At 38.7% G+C, this 14,056-nt stretch overlaps 1 protein-coding gene across 2 annotated transcripts in view; it reads right to left on the bottom strand.

The window, feature by feature from the left end:
* ADAMTS12 (ADAM metallopeptidase with thrombospondin type 1 motif 12) overlaps window positions 1-14,056 on the bottom strand; it is a 534,685-nt gene that overhangs the window by 429,479 nt on the left and 91,150 nt on the right. The gene's annotated exons all lie outside the window — the stretch shown is intronic.

Below are 14,056 nucleotides of genomic sequence, written 5' to 3'. Positions count from 1 at the left end.
GGCATAGAAGATGGGAAACTTTATCAAGAACAGAGATGGTTTCCAAAGTTCCTCTCAACTGTGAGATCCATGATTCCACAAACCACCATGAAAAAGTCTTCCTTTCTGCATATATGTGTGTGTCTATGTGTGTGTCTATGTATATGCATATGTATATACATATATATATGTATATATGTGTGTGTGTGTGTGTGTGTGTGTGCAAATATATCCCCTCCCCACCACCACTACAATTAACATTTTGGAGCTGCCTCTAGTGCAGGCAGCACAGTAAAATGAAATTACTACTTTTCTTGGAGTCAGGAGATTTAGGTTCATATTCTGGCTCTGATATTGACTAGGACAAATAAGAATCTCTCTGATCCTCAAGTTCATCTCTAAAATGGGAATGATAATGTTTATAATATATGTCTCATAGGGATGCCATGAAGAATGTATTTTGTAAACCTTAAAGTACTAATATATACTTTTGTAATTATAAAATTTATAATTTTACACTAAGCAGCTGACTCCATTCTTCAATCTTTGCTATATGTTCTGGTCTGGGTAAAGGTTGTCAATCACTGACTCAAGGCAGAGTTTCCATTTGTGCTCCCAGGGAGCAAGATTTCCTTGTGGAGCCCACAAATATGAGTTTTGCTTAGGAAGGGAGATCAGCTTATGATGGGTCTAGTCTAGTATTAGTGGATCTAGCTACCACAGGGGCTGATGTGTAAACCAAAGCTAATCCAAGATCCCATTAGGTAAAATAGAGTAGGGTGGGAGGAGTTACTGTTGTTGTTTGTCCTTCTTTCTCAAAGAGGACCAATGACATCACAAGGCTGATGTCTTGACTTGTGTGTGATTTGGATTTAAGTGAGGCAGGGCTGTGCAAAGTCATCAGCCCACTGCCTCCTCCAGAGTCATCAGAGTCCAGTGGCAAGACAAAATTCAAGATGATTGTCAATGGCCCAGGATGGAAGAAGTTACTAGGTACTGAAGGTAAGAGAAGTTTGTATTCCAAGTGTTAAATCCTACCATAAACTTCATCAGAATCTGAGTTGCAAGGGACCTCAGAAATCATCTGCTCCAATACAAAGCTGAACTGAAATCTTCCATACAAATTCCCCTAACATGTGGTCCTCCAGTCTCTACCTGAAAACTTCCAGCAATGGGGAAATAACTCCCTTTGAAAATAAAACATTCTATTTTCAAAGGTCTAATTGTGTTCTTATTTATATTGAGATGAAATCTGCCCCCCATGGCTCTTAATTCTGCTCTTTGGAGCCAAGCAAGATACATATATTCTGTGTTCCACAAATACTTGAAGAGCGTTATCACCATAAGTTTTCCTATTTCCAGGCTCACCATCCCTAGTTTCGTCAGCTGATCCACAGGTAATTATGGTTTTTTAGCCCCTCATCATGCTAGTCATGCTCTGTTCTCACCACTCTCCCTCTAGCTTATCTATTCTTTTTTTTTAAACAAATTTTTATCAATACATTTTTTTAGATCACTTAGATTTGCCTGTGTCACTCCTTTTCTTCTGCCAGAGAACAAACCCTTACAACAAAATTTTTTAAAGGAAGGAAAAAAGAAAAGAGCAAAACTTATTGTCATATCAAAAAAGATCAAACACTAAATGCAATAATGCAATGTTTCACACAGGTGAACTCTGGCCATGGCAAAGGAGGATCATGGAGGTGGGAGGAATCTTACCATATCTCTTCTTTGGGACCAAGCTTTTTCCTGTTTGTCTCCATCTCATTTAGAGGGAGGAAAAGACAGAACACAGTCTCCAACAAGCAAAAATCTCTCTGGCCAAAGAGCAAAGGAAGAATTAAATGGGAAATCATGCATGAAGCAAGAGGCCAGAAGCATCCTACTGGTTTTCCAGAACCAGAGTAGGTTGCCAGGAGTTTGTGGTATAGCAGAAAGGCCCCTGGATATGGCATTAAAGGACCTGGATCTGAATCCCAGTTCTTCTGCTTGTGACCAGAGGGGATTCCTGCTCAGGTTAGGTAGAACTAAACAACTCCAGAAGCCACCTTTACACTTCTACACAATCCCTCTATGACTTTTGGTCAATCACTTCAAGTCTCTGGCCCTTAGTGTCCTCATCTGTAAAATGAAGAACAGAGGAAAAAAGGACACTAGTTCTAGCGTCAAATGAGCCAACTTCAAGGCCAGGTTCTTCTACTTGTTACACATGTGATGTCAGGAAAGGGATTTAACCTCTCTGGTCTCTGTTTCTTCATCTGTAAAATGAGAGGGCTAGGCTAAATTGCTTCTGAGTTTAGCTCAAAATCTATGAAATTCTAAGCAGATATTCCCAAGGGAGCCGCTTGTGGTTATAAGATCCAATGGACCTAGAGATACGAGGATGTGGTAGCACAATGTCTCAGGGTAACGGGAGATAGGTTTTCAGACAAGCCAGGCTAGGTGTTTTATTTTTTCCTTAAAAGCTACCAAAACAATCCCTGAGATTTAATTGGCTCATGAGACTAAGGTTCAAACCACTGTGGTAGCTTCCTGGTGAACAAAGTACAAAAGTAGTCATGAGGAGTCAGGGGTTTTACCCCCAGGCTTGTGACCGGCACACCAGCCTGGTCAACATGTGCCTATATTCCATGAATCAAGGCTATATACTGGATGAGCATCCTTTTCATGCTAGGATGAAGTTAACCCCGTTTTTCCTGAAACACAGGTCTGACCATATCACTACTCCCTCCCTATTGTATAAACTCCAGTGGCTCCCCATTGCCTCCAGGATCAAATATAAAATCCTCTGTTCAGCATTCAAAACCCTTCAAAACCTACTTCCCCACACCCCCCACTTTTCCAGTCTTCTTACACTTTACTCCGATCCGGTGACATTGACCTCCTTGCTGTTCCACAAACAAGACGTTCTAGCTCTCAGTTCTGGGCACTGTCCCCCATGCCTGGAATGCTCTCCCTTCTCATCTCTGCCTACTGGATCCTCCAAATATCTTCAAGTCCCAACTAAAATATCTTCTATAAGAAGCCTTTCTCAACTCCTATTAATTCAAGTGTTTTCCCTCTTTTAATGATCTCCTATGTTTCCCATATACAGCCTATTTGTACAGATCTGTTTGCTTGTTGCCTTCTGCATTAGATTGTGAGCTCCTGGAGGACAGGGGCTGTCTTTTGCCTCCTTTTATATCCCAGTATTTAGCATGGTGCCTTGCACACAGTAGGTGCTAACTAAATATTTGATTGATCAATTTTATTAATTGTTAGATGGTCTACAAAAGTCTCGTTTCCTGCCGATTCCAAACCTGACACACCAGACCAGCCTCTATTGGGCCTAGCCTATGGCAATGAGGCTGAGCTAAAAGACCAGAGGCAGAAGGCAAAGTCCAGAACAGAAGCAGGAGATTCTTGGAGCAAATAAATAGATGCAGTCTGGACGCAAGTTCCTATGTTCACTACTGACTAGGACAGAAAGAGGGTCATCTGCCTTCTGGACAGAGTTCACACCATTTGTCACTCTCAGTTTCTTTGCTTTTGTGTGCATGTTTTTATTTTTTTTATAACTGGACATTCAGGTGGTCAGCATCATCTTCCAGCTTCCTCTCTATCAGCTGCAGCTCGGTGGCTCCTCATCACCTCTAGCTAGCTCTAACGAGGCAACCATACATATGTTCCAAGTCTCAATGCACGGAACTGAACCCAACACTCCAGATGTGATCTGTACTCTGTGCAGAGTACAGTGGGACTATTACTGCTCTCATTCTGAGACTAAAAATCATATTAACTTGTTTTGGCAGCTACATCAAACTTTTGACATACATAGTTTGCAAGTCGTTAAACCCCCAGGTCCCTTCCATATAAGCTTCTGTCTAGACACAGCTTTCCCCTCCTATACTCAGGGGCTTGATCTTTTTTAATCTAAAAAAAAAGACTTCACATTTTTTTACTCTTTTATTTCATACTATCGAAATAACTCGTTGTTCCAGCATATTAAGCTCTTTTCAGATCCTAATTCTATCACGCAATACAACATTTCCCAGCCTGCATCTATGAGAAGAAGGATTCTAGGGGAAGGGGGCAGAAAAAATGTCTAACAGTGATTTCTCCTCTAAATATTAAATATAGGGGGCAGCTAGGTGGCTCAGTGGATAGAGCACCGGCCCTGAAGTCAGGAGGACCTGAGTTCAAATCCAGCCTCAGACCAAACACTTGACACTTACTAGCTGTGTGACCCTGGGCAAGTCACTTAATGCCAATTGCCTAAAAACAAACAAAAAAAAATTAAATGCAAAATTATGTACACATGTACATAATACATAAGAACAGCTTTTTTAAAACATAAAAATTGGATCAGTTTCTTCTATCTTGAGCCAAAATTTCCCTAACTACTCTTTATTTCCAAGGTACTTTATATTTCCAAACTTTCCAAGACCATCATGTATAAATTCTTTTAATATGTTTCAAACCCAAATTCCTTTGGGAAATGCTAATATAACACACTAGCTATCTCTCCCAACTTCATGTCACATGCAAATTGAATGATCATGCCATATATGTCTTCATTCAGAGAAGCAATAAAAAATGTCACAAGCACTGAGCTCTGGAAAGCTTCATTAGAGACAGGTGTCCATAGGATCAAAGCATGAGAGCTAGAACTCAGAGACCATTTATTCCAAATCCTTCATTTTATAGATGAGGAAACTGGGGTCCAAGGAGGTTCAACAACTTGCCCTAGGACACAGAGGTAACATACGTCAGAGGGGAGATCTGAACCTAGGTCTTATGACTTCAAAGCAGTAGTCTTTTTCCTTTACTAAGTTGCTTTCAACAGCAATGATTCGTATATCACTATTTGGGGGCCTACTCATTTAACCAGCTATGAGTTCACCTAAAAGTATTCTTATGTATTTCATATCTTCATTTTTTCCACAAGGATGCCATGTAAAACTTTGTCAAATGTCTCGCTGAAATTCACTTATGCTCGTCTCCTAATTTGCTATTTTAGTAACCCTGTTCAAAAACAAAAGAAATAAGGTTAGTCTGACATGTTATTGTTCAGTCATTTTAGTCATGTCCAACTTTCACGACCTTATCCGGGGTCAAAGATAATGGAGTGATTTGTCATTTCCCTCTCCAGCTCATTTTACAGGTGGGAAAACTGAGGTAAACAGGGTTAAGTGACTTATCCAGGGTCACACAGTTAGTAAGTGTCTGAGGCTACATTTGAACTCGGGTCTTCCTGACTCTAGGCCCAGTGGGCATTCTATCACTATGCCACCTAGCTAGAATAGTCTGACATGGCTTACTCTTAATCCATGTTGGTTTACAGTGATTATTTCTTTAGTCAGAGGATAATAAACAGAGATAGAAGGAAGCTTAGAGGTCATTTGCTCTAGTTTCCTCCAAAATTAACAATGTCTCTTAATTGTCAGTTTTCTCAGTTGTGTTCTTACAGAAGCTATTCCTCATGCCTAGATTATACTCCCTCCTCAACTCTACCTACAAGACATAACTCAAACTAAATCTTCTTCAGAAAGTCTTTCCTGAAGGCTTCTAACTGCTAGCACCCTCCATCCCAAACTATCTTGTATTTAACTGCCTTTTGTTTATTTTGTATTTGTTCTGTATCTATTAATTCTGCATCTATTTATATATTGGCATGTTGACTCCTCTGAATGATTATAAGCTCTTTGAGGGAAGGGACTGTTTCATTTACTGTATATCTATCTTTGTATCCCCAGCACCTTGAATATTTCCTGGTACAAAGTAAACATTTAATAATGCTTGTTTTTTGATTCCTCAAAGTGATCCAGGTAAAAACTTTTAAAAACAATTTTAGTTATTCTGTACTAGATAAACAATACAAATCAACATTTCCATGTGTAAAATAAATAGAAAAAACTACTCTTGTTTAGAAAACAGTAGCTATTATTATGCGTTGATCATGTTTTTTAAAGTACAGTCAGTTCTACTACAATGGGACATATGTATTCCTAAAAATCACCATGCTGTGTAAATTGAGCAATAAAAGCCACAGGGCTTATGCAGAAAATGACGTTGGGGTACAACATTCAAAAACTTCATCAACGACACTCAACAATTGTCGTTTTTCTTTTTTCTACTATCTTTGCCAATCTGAGGGCTATGAAGTAGACTGTCACAATTATTTAAATTTTCATTTGTCTTCTAATTAGTTATTTGGAGCGTTGTTATTATTGTTAATATCTGACATTTCTTATTGTGAAAATTACCTATTCATATTTTAACCACTTATCTAAAAGCCTCCCCAGTCAAGGCAACTGCTATGAAATTCTTCCCAACCCTACTCTCAATCCCAGAGCTCCTTCTGGCATTCCTGGCAATACCTCTTTTCCAATCCATCAATAAACACTTATTAAACACCAACTATGTTTCAGCTTTTTGATAAGTGCTGGGAATGCAAAAAAAAGAGGCAAAAGAGTCTCTGCCACAAAGGAGCTCATTTTTCCAGTGCTCTCAGCTTCTGATGTCTTTTTTTGTGCATTGCTGGGCTAGATAAATTAATTCATTGATACTTCTTCTTAGATTTCTTGATCCTATTCAATCCAATGCCCTTTTTCTGTAATTTCTGGTAGATATGTGGGACAACAAGGTTCTTTGTCATAGTGCCATCTTAATCAGAAGTCTCTAAGAACCTCTTTTATTGGACAGCTCTCCTACCTTTCTTTTAGAGAGCATCCCATAATAGTATCCACCAAAGGAAATGAGAAAAGGAATGGATTTCCCACTCCCCATTTCACCTCCATTTAAAGACAGGATAGCTGAGGCACAGAGAATTAAAATAATTTGTGGGGAAGTCACAAAGCTCAGAAGACTTGGCAGGAAATCAAATTTAATCTCTTGGTGCTGAAATTTCTCTCCAGTCAAAGTTGTCGTGCCTTCATCCATTCACTAGGCAGGATCCTCTTACATCCAGTTTTGTGCATTAAGACCACCTAATAATGATGCCATCTACATTCAGGACACACAGCCATTTTCATCAGATGGCCCTCATCATCTGCTAAGAGTCACAGATCATTCATAGGGTCCCAAGTACTAGGAACCACACACCTCCTAAACATTAAGCACTAGTTTATAATTTTAACAGACCCTGGAATAAATTACACTTTTCTAAGTGAAAAAGCAACTCAGGAAAAAGGGAATGTTTGAGTCCCTCCTAGGTCAGAAAGACATATGGATCTAGCTCATGAAAAAAAAATACTAGTAGAATGAATTGCTGACTGAATTCATTAATTAAACTAGGCAGCTAGACTAATATCACATAGATGAGGCCTCTGAGAAACCAATTCTTTCTTGTGCTGTTCTCTTATGATGTACTTTCTTTAGGCATCTGAGTGGGGGTAAAATGTGTTTGGCATGAATATATGCTTTGGCTCTATTAACTTAGCAATTCAGTGAACAGACATCATTTGTTGATAGGAGGAGGGGCTCTGGTCAGCCTGAAGCAAAGTTAAGGCACATTTACCTCATTTTTGGCCTATTACGTTAAAAACCTACTTTTCAATTCAAATTTGATAGATATCTACTCATCAATTCAATAAAAATGTATTTAATGCCTAGGAGATGTGGGATGACAGAGCTGAAACTAGGCTTGATTTGAAGAGCTGACTTTGCTACTTTCTAGCTATGTGAGCTCAGGCAAATCACTCAACCTGAAGTTCAGCTTCAATCTGAAGTTCAGATTTTCCATCTGTAAAATGAGGGGTTGGACTACAACAGAATTTCTCAACTTTTTTTCGGGTTATAGACCCTTTTCACAATTTGGAGAAGCCTAAGGATCCTTTCTCAGAATAATGCTTTAAAATAACCAAATATATAATAAATAAAACAAAGAGTAATTATTATAATTATAATAACAAAATGAATTCATAAGTAATAATAAAATGGAATAATAATAAAATACATGAGATTATAAAGGAAACTGATTATATTGAAATAGTTATCAAAATATATTTTTTAAAGTTCATAGACTGCACAGAAGGCTCTGGATCAGACAGTTTCAAAGGTGGTTTTTTAATCTCTAAATCATATGAATAAGGCAGTGTGTTAAATACTGTGGTACACAAAGAATAGTAAGATATAATCCCTTCTCTTACAGAAATACAAAAATAAGTCAGAAAGCGATGCTTCACTGAAGTTTTGCAATGACACTGTTACGCAGTGGGATTCCTTAGCATGTTTGAAATATGAGTCAGTTTCAATAAATTGATTCATACCTGATTTCACAAAAATAATCTGTGACCAAATAATGTGTGCCAGTATTGGTCAATAAGGATGGGAACTTTGGGAACTTTGGGAATTTTCTAGATGAGGCCCATTAGACTGTTTTATGAGTGGTTGGTTATAAGAGGAGATTGTCTGTCCCCAGCTCTGGAATAGCCCTGTAGTTAGTTGCTTTGTCCAAACCTGGCAATGCAATGAAATGCCAAAGAATGAAAGAGAGTCATGTGCCCAGCTGTGCTCCATAATGTGGGTATAGAGAAACAAAGGCAATTCTAGCTGGTACTTCTAGGGAAAAAATTGTCCTTTCTCACTAAGACCCTAAATCATATCATAATCCCCCCCTAAAATGAGAAATGCAATAAATGCCAGCACTATGGGTCCTACTTAATAAGATGAGCTTCAAGTTTTTCAATAGAATGAGAACAAATTAAAGGGGTAACTTGAGCTTCCCTTTTGTAGCGGAAGATTGTGGTGTCAGCAAGAAATCATCAGCCAGAAGGTGGATTTGACAAGGAGGAATCTTCCAGTAGAACTCCTATCCTTCTGTTTAAGTCACATGTCATGTAAATATGACAGAGCCAGGACTTGAACTTAGGTCTTCCTCTTAGAAGCTTGCCCTGACCTCTGTCATCAGCAATAACCTTCACCCACCACACAAAGGACTTTTTTTGGTACGGTTGCAATTTTCTTATTATATAATCTTTTTTTAATATTATCATACATGTATTTTAGTCTTTGCTTCTTATTCCTCTACTATACATTTATCAGTGCAGAGACCATGTCTTGGCTAAACTTTGTACTTTCTGCAGTACCTAACACAGTGTTTGGCACACAGTAGGCCCTAAATAAATGCTTGTAGATTTTATTTTAAAAGTAGTGAACACAGAAAGTGAATACTGTACCATCTCCACCTAGATTGCCAACCAGTGCAAAATAAATCATAGGCGATATTATTCTCATAGATAATAACAACAAAGGAAATCACCATCCTCTAGCTTCTCTTAGTGTCCAAAGTGAAGATCTCTGGAGTTCACATGCCTTTTGGGGAAAGGAGAATGTCCCCGTCAAGAAGCTTCAGAAAGCAGAAGGCAACTGAGTCCACCCATTTGTTCAAACCTCTTTACTATTTCAAATTCTTTCACTGCTCTGAGACAAAGGTAAATGGTGCTGTCATGACCACCCAACAGCCTACAACAGAACAACACCACTACAGATGCTAATCAGGGTCAGAAGGGATTAGGACAGCTCAACAAACTAGATGAAATGTCTGTGAAATGGTAGATCTGGTGAATCTACCATGAAGTCTTTGGACCTGAATGGAACAAAGATACCTTCCCTATACAAATACCCACCAAGAAGCTTAGTGGGTCTTGGCTGGTCTATTCACATATTTCCCAAATCATGAATGTCTGTATATGAGAAAAGGGAGATGGTTGAATATAGAGAAAGAGTAAATTAGGAAGACTAGGGATAGAGCCAATAAACTGATACAAGTTTGGTCTTAGCACACCTTTCCTGGCTTGAAACTGCTCCCTCCAGTGAGGTTCTTTTAAAAAAAAAAGTTTTACTGATGTCTTTTGTTTCTTATATCATCATAGTTATCCCAAGTATCCCTTCCCCTCACAGCGAGCCAATCTATATAATTTTTAAAAAGGAAAAAAATCAGCACAATGGATTGATACATTTAAAAAGTCTGAAAAATGTGCAGTATGCAACACTTCTGTACTTCCCATCTCCACGAAAGGGTGGGTTAGGGGTGTCTTATTATATCTCTTCATTGATCTTTATAATTTTGTTACATTCACTTTTGATTTTTTGGTGGGCAGTTGTTCTTTCCATTTACATTGCTGTAATTGTGTATATTTTCTTTCTCTGGCTCTGCTAACCTGACTTGGCTCAGTACCACCCCACCACCACCCCCTACACACAGACACACTGTGTGTGTTACTCCTTACCATGCTTGGTAGATACTGCATTTTGCTCAGCTGTGAAATTTGTATCTGTTGGATTGAATTTGGAAGGATGTGATGAAGGCAAAGTCTGGGTCTTGGCTGCAGGGGCAGAGATCTGGGCATAAGGTGGGATAAGATATTACTAAGTATATATGAGAGGAATTGAGATTTAGCAGAAGAGCCAAAGTGGTTTTTGTTGGTTTTTTTTGTTTGTTTTTTGGGTTTTTTTTAGTGCTTGGGCAGATTCTCGGACAGGTGAGCTGAAGCTGGTGCCAGGGGAGAAGTACTGAAGGCATGGAGAGAGTGCACCCGGGTTCAGGACAGCATAGGACAGGGGCCAAGAATCCTCACTTAATACTCCACAAACCAAACATGTAGAGAGAAGTTCACAGGCATGAACCAAGGCCAGATGACAGGAAAACCAGGCAGAAGTTTAGCCAACAGAGCTGTGTAGAAACCAGAGAACCTGGAGGGATGAAGGGGATTAGCAAGGCTGGAAGCCAGATGAGGTCAGAAAAGCAGCCTTCTTTCCAGAAGGCAAGCTATGTTAACATAGAACCAAAGAATGGTTGAGCTAGAAGTGACCTTGGAAGCTATTTAATTCATTCCCTTCTGATTTTATGCCTGAGGAAACTGAGGTCCATCTTCATCTTCCTGATCCCAGAAACCCTAGCCTAATGAGTGAGAAATCCATTGGGTCTTCAAAGGAGCTCTGCTCAGGCACTGGTTAGAAAGTGATACAATAGGAGGAAAGGAAAATGAAAGAGGGGCCCTAGAAGGGATTTATCTTTGACTAAACTAGGCTTAACCAAGCTCCTGAGGGCAGCAATCTAGTTGTTGGTTGTTTTTTTTAAATTTCTTTAATATTGGTTCCTAAGCACTTTGCACATAGCAGGCCCTTGTTAGATGCCATTATCTCATGGCCTCTATATGAAACTCTTTAGAAGCTCAAATGAGATATGGAAGCCAGAGTGGAGAGAGAGGAAAAAAGTGAGCTGAGTGCTTAAACAATTTGTTAATTCTCCTCTCTACCAGAATCTTTGAAATAATCATTGCTATAACCAAGGTTATTAATAAGGGATAATAGGTGGTCATACCTTCCTCAGACACAGCCCTGGCAGTTATTTGGAGGTGAGGGGAGTTACACTGTGCTTAGAGATATAAGTCAGGGACCACAGAGTCACAAAACCACATAATGTTAGGGTTGAATAGACCTGAGGGATCACCTACTTCAATCCCCTCATTTGACAAATAAGGAAACTGATACCCAGAGAGGTGAAGAACTTATCCAAGGTCACATGTCATGTAAATATGACAGAGCCAGGAATTGAACTTGGGTCTTCTGGTTATGAGCTTAATATTCTTTTTTTTTTTTGAGGCAAGCAGGGTTTAAGTGACCAGGGTCACACAGCTAGTGTCTAAGGCCAGGTTTGAACTCAGATCCTCCTGATTTCAGCACTGGTTCTTTATTCACTGTGCCACGCATCTACCCCCAATTTTCTTTTCACTATATTAGTGTTCTTCCACTTATTAACGTGTCTAAGTGTCACTCACTTGAAGTCAGGAGATAGAATGCTGGAAAAGAGCATTTTTTATTCCAGTTCTAACACTCACTAGCTTTGTCACCTGGTAAAGCCAATTAAACAGTTTCAGTTTCCTTATCTATAACATGGGGAGCTTCATATCTCTAAGTCTCATCTCACAGGATTTCCATGAGCCTCAAATGAAGCAATATGAATAGAATGTCTCATAAACTTTAAAGCACTAGAAATATTTACTATCAGGGGATGTCTATGGGCAGACAGCAATACCTTGACATTATATCTTCATGCTGACATCACAATCACATATTCTCAAAACAGGAGGGGACTTCAGAGGGGACTTTCTAGAAGAGATCACCTTGGCCAACCCACTCTTAAACATGAATTGCCTTTAATACATACCTGACAAGTCATTCATCCTTTTTCTGAAGACCTCCAAAGTGGAAATTGGTTCCATTTCTAGATAGCTCTGTTTCTTGAAAGGTTTTGTTTTGTTTTGTTTTGTTTTGTTTTTTACTGACTTCAAAACTAAACATGCTTCTCTACAACTTCTACCCATTGCTACTAATTTTCTCCACTTGGGCAAAATATAACAAGTTCAATCTTTCATTTGACTTTCCTTCAGATAACTGAAGTGTAGCTAAACAAGTTGTGGTATATGATTGTGATGGAATACTACTGTGCTATAAGAAATGATTAGCTCAATTATCTTAGAAAAACACAGGAAGACATACAAAATGATGAAGGGCGAAATGAGAAGAACCAAGAAAACATTTATACAGTAACACAACATAGTTTTAAGAATGACTTTGAGCAACTAAGTCATTTTGAATATTATAAATACCCAAATTAACTAAGAAGGACCTATGAAGGAAGATACTATCTGCATCCAGAGAAAGAACTGATAAATAGAAGTATGTATAGAATAATTTTACATAGAAATGCCTATTTGTATCTAATGGTAGCCATCTCTAGGGTGGTGGAGAGGGAAGAGAAAAAAGGGAAAAAAAGAAATTTACATAATTTTATTACATATTTAAAAGGAATAGCAAGTTGTACATAATAGATTTGTAGTTACATCTGCAATTATTTTTATTACGCTATGTTATAGAAATGCTTGTTTTAAACTAAAAATAAATTTTAAAAAATAACTGCAGATTGTTCATATTCCCCCTGCTTCTTATTTTTTCCAGATGCATACAGTTCTCCAAATACATATAGTTCTTTAAATCAATCCACAAAAGACCCTTCCCCATACTGATTGTCCTTTCCTAGACTCACTTTAGCTCACCAAAGCCCTTTCCAAAATGTGATGCCCAGAACTGAATGCCACAATGGTGATTCCATTAAAGTTGAGACCCTAGGAATTTTGGTGAGTCTCTAGTGCCTCAGCAACACTCTAAGCTGTCTCTCTCCAACAACAAAAGCACTTTGCATATCTCTGATTTTAACAAAAAAAATGAATGTCATTTTTCCAAAACCCCTGCCCTTCCTGCTTCATTGTACAGACCTGTCCCCCGATTTGGAAGCATGAATATTACTTTAGCAACTTTGGGACTGGTGGCTTTGTGATTCTTGAAATTCAGCATAACATTGTATGGGATAAGGTCAGAGCTCTTGAAAAAAATTTATCAAAATTTAAGCAAAATCTCAAAAGTTTCCATTTTAGTCCAATTATTAATAAAAGTTGTATAGCACAAACCATAGCTTCCTTCCACTTCTCGGGTATAATTTATAAACCAGAGGAATTTGATGAAAGTCCAAGAACAGATGTTTTAGGGAGTTAAAATCTGGATAGATTTTGCATTGATATGAATACAAAACTATCTGGTCTTTTAAAATATTTGAATGTGTATTTCTTCCAAAATAAGAAACTAGTTTGGAGTTTAAAAATATAACTATGTAACTTATCTTCTTTTGTAATAACACTACTTCATCTTTGTATAGCAATGGAATAAACACCACTTGATTTATCCTTACAATAGTCCAGGTGTGTAAAGGGTTCAGGAGGGCTAGCACCTCAGGTGTGAGGACTTGCTGAGCCCTTTTCAGGGCTCCTCATCTACCTTTGGTGTCTACCTGATTCCCCCAACTCTCATCTGTGGCTCTAAGAAGCTGTACATGCACAATGGCCAAACCCCAGTACACCATCTCACCCATTGGTGAATTAGGGGGGTGTCCACCACAAACATGTGACAACTTCCCCAGTGAAATGGACATATGTGAACAGTTTGTTTCAATGGCCATGAAGGCAGCTGAAGCAGGTACCAGGGAGAGCTTAGAGCTTGGTCAGACATTGAAGACGCCAAGGTCATCGCTGCCTCCTGG

Source organism: Phascolarctos cinereus, unplaced genomic scaffold, assembly GCF_003287225.1.
Source record: "Phascolarctos cinereus isolate Bilbo 61053 unplaced genomic scaffold, phaCin_HiC Scaffold_4;HRSCAF=312, whole genome shotgun sequence".
Taxonomy (NCBI): Eukaryota; Metazoa; Chordata; class Mammalia; order Diprotodontia; family Phascolarctidae; genus Phascolarctos; species Phascolarctos cinereus.
Note: the sequence above shows the minus strand (reverse complement) of the source record. Positions and strands in the feature narration are given on the sequence as shown.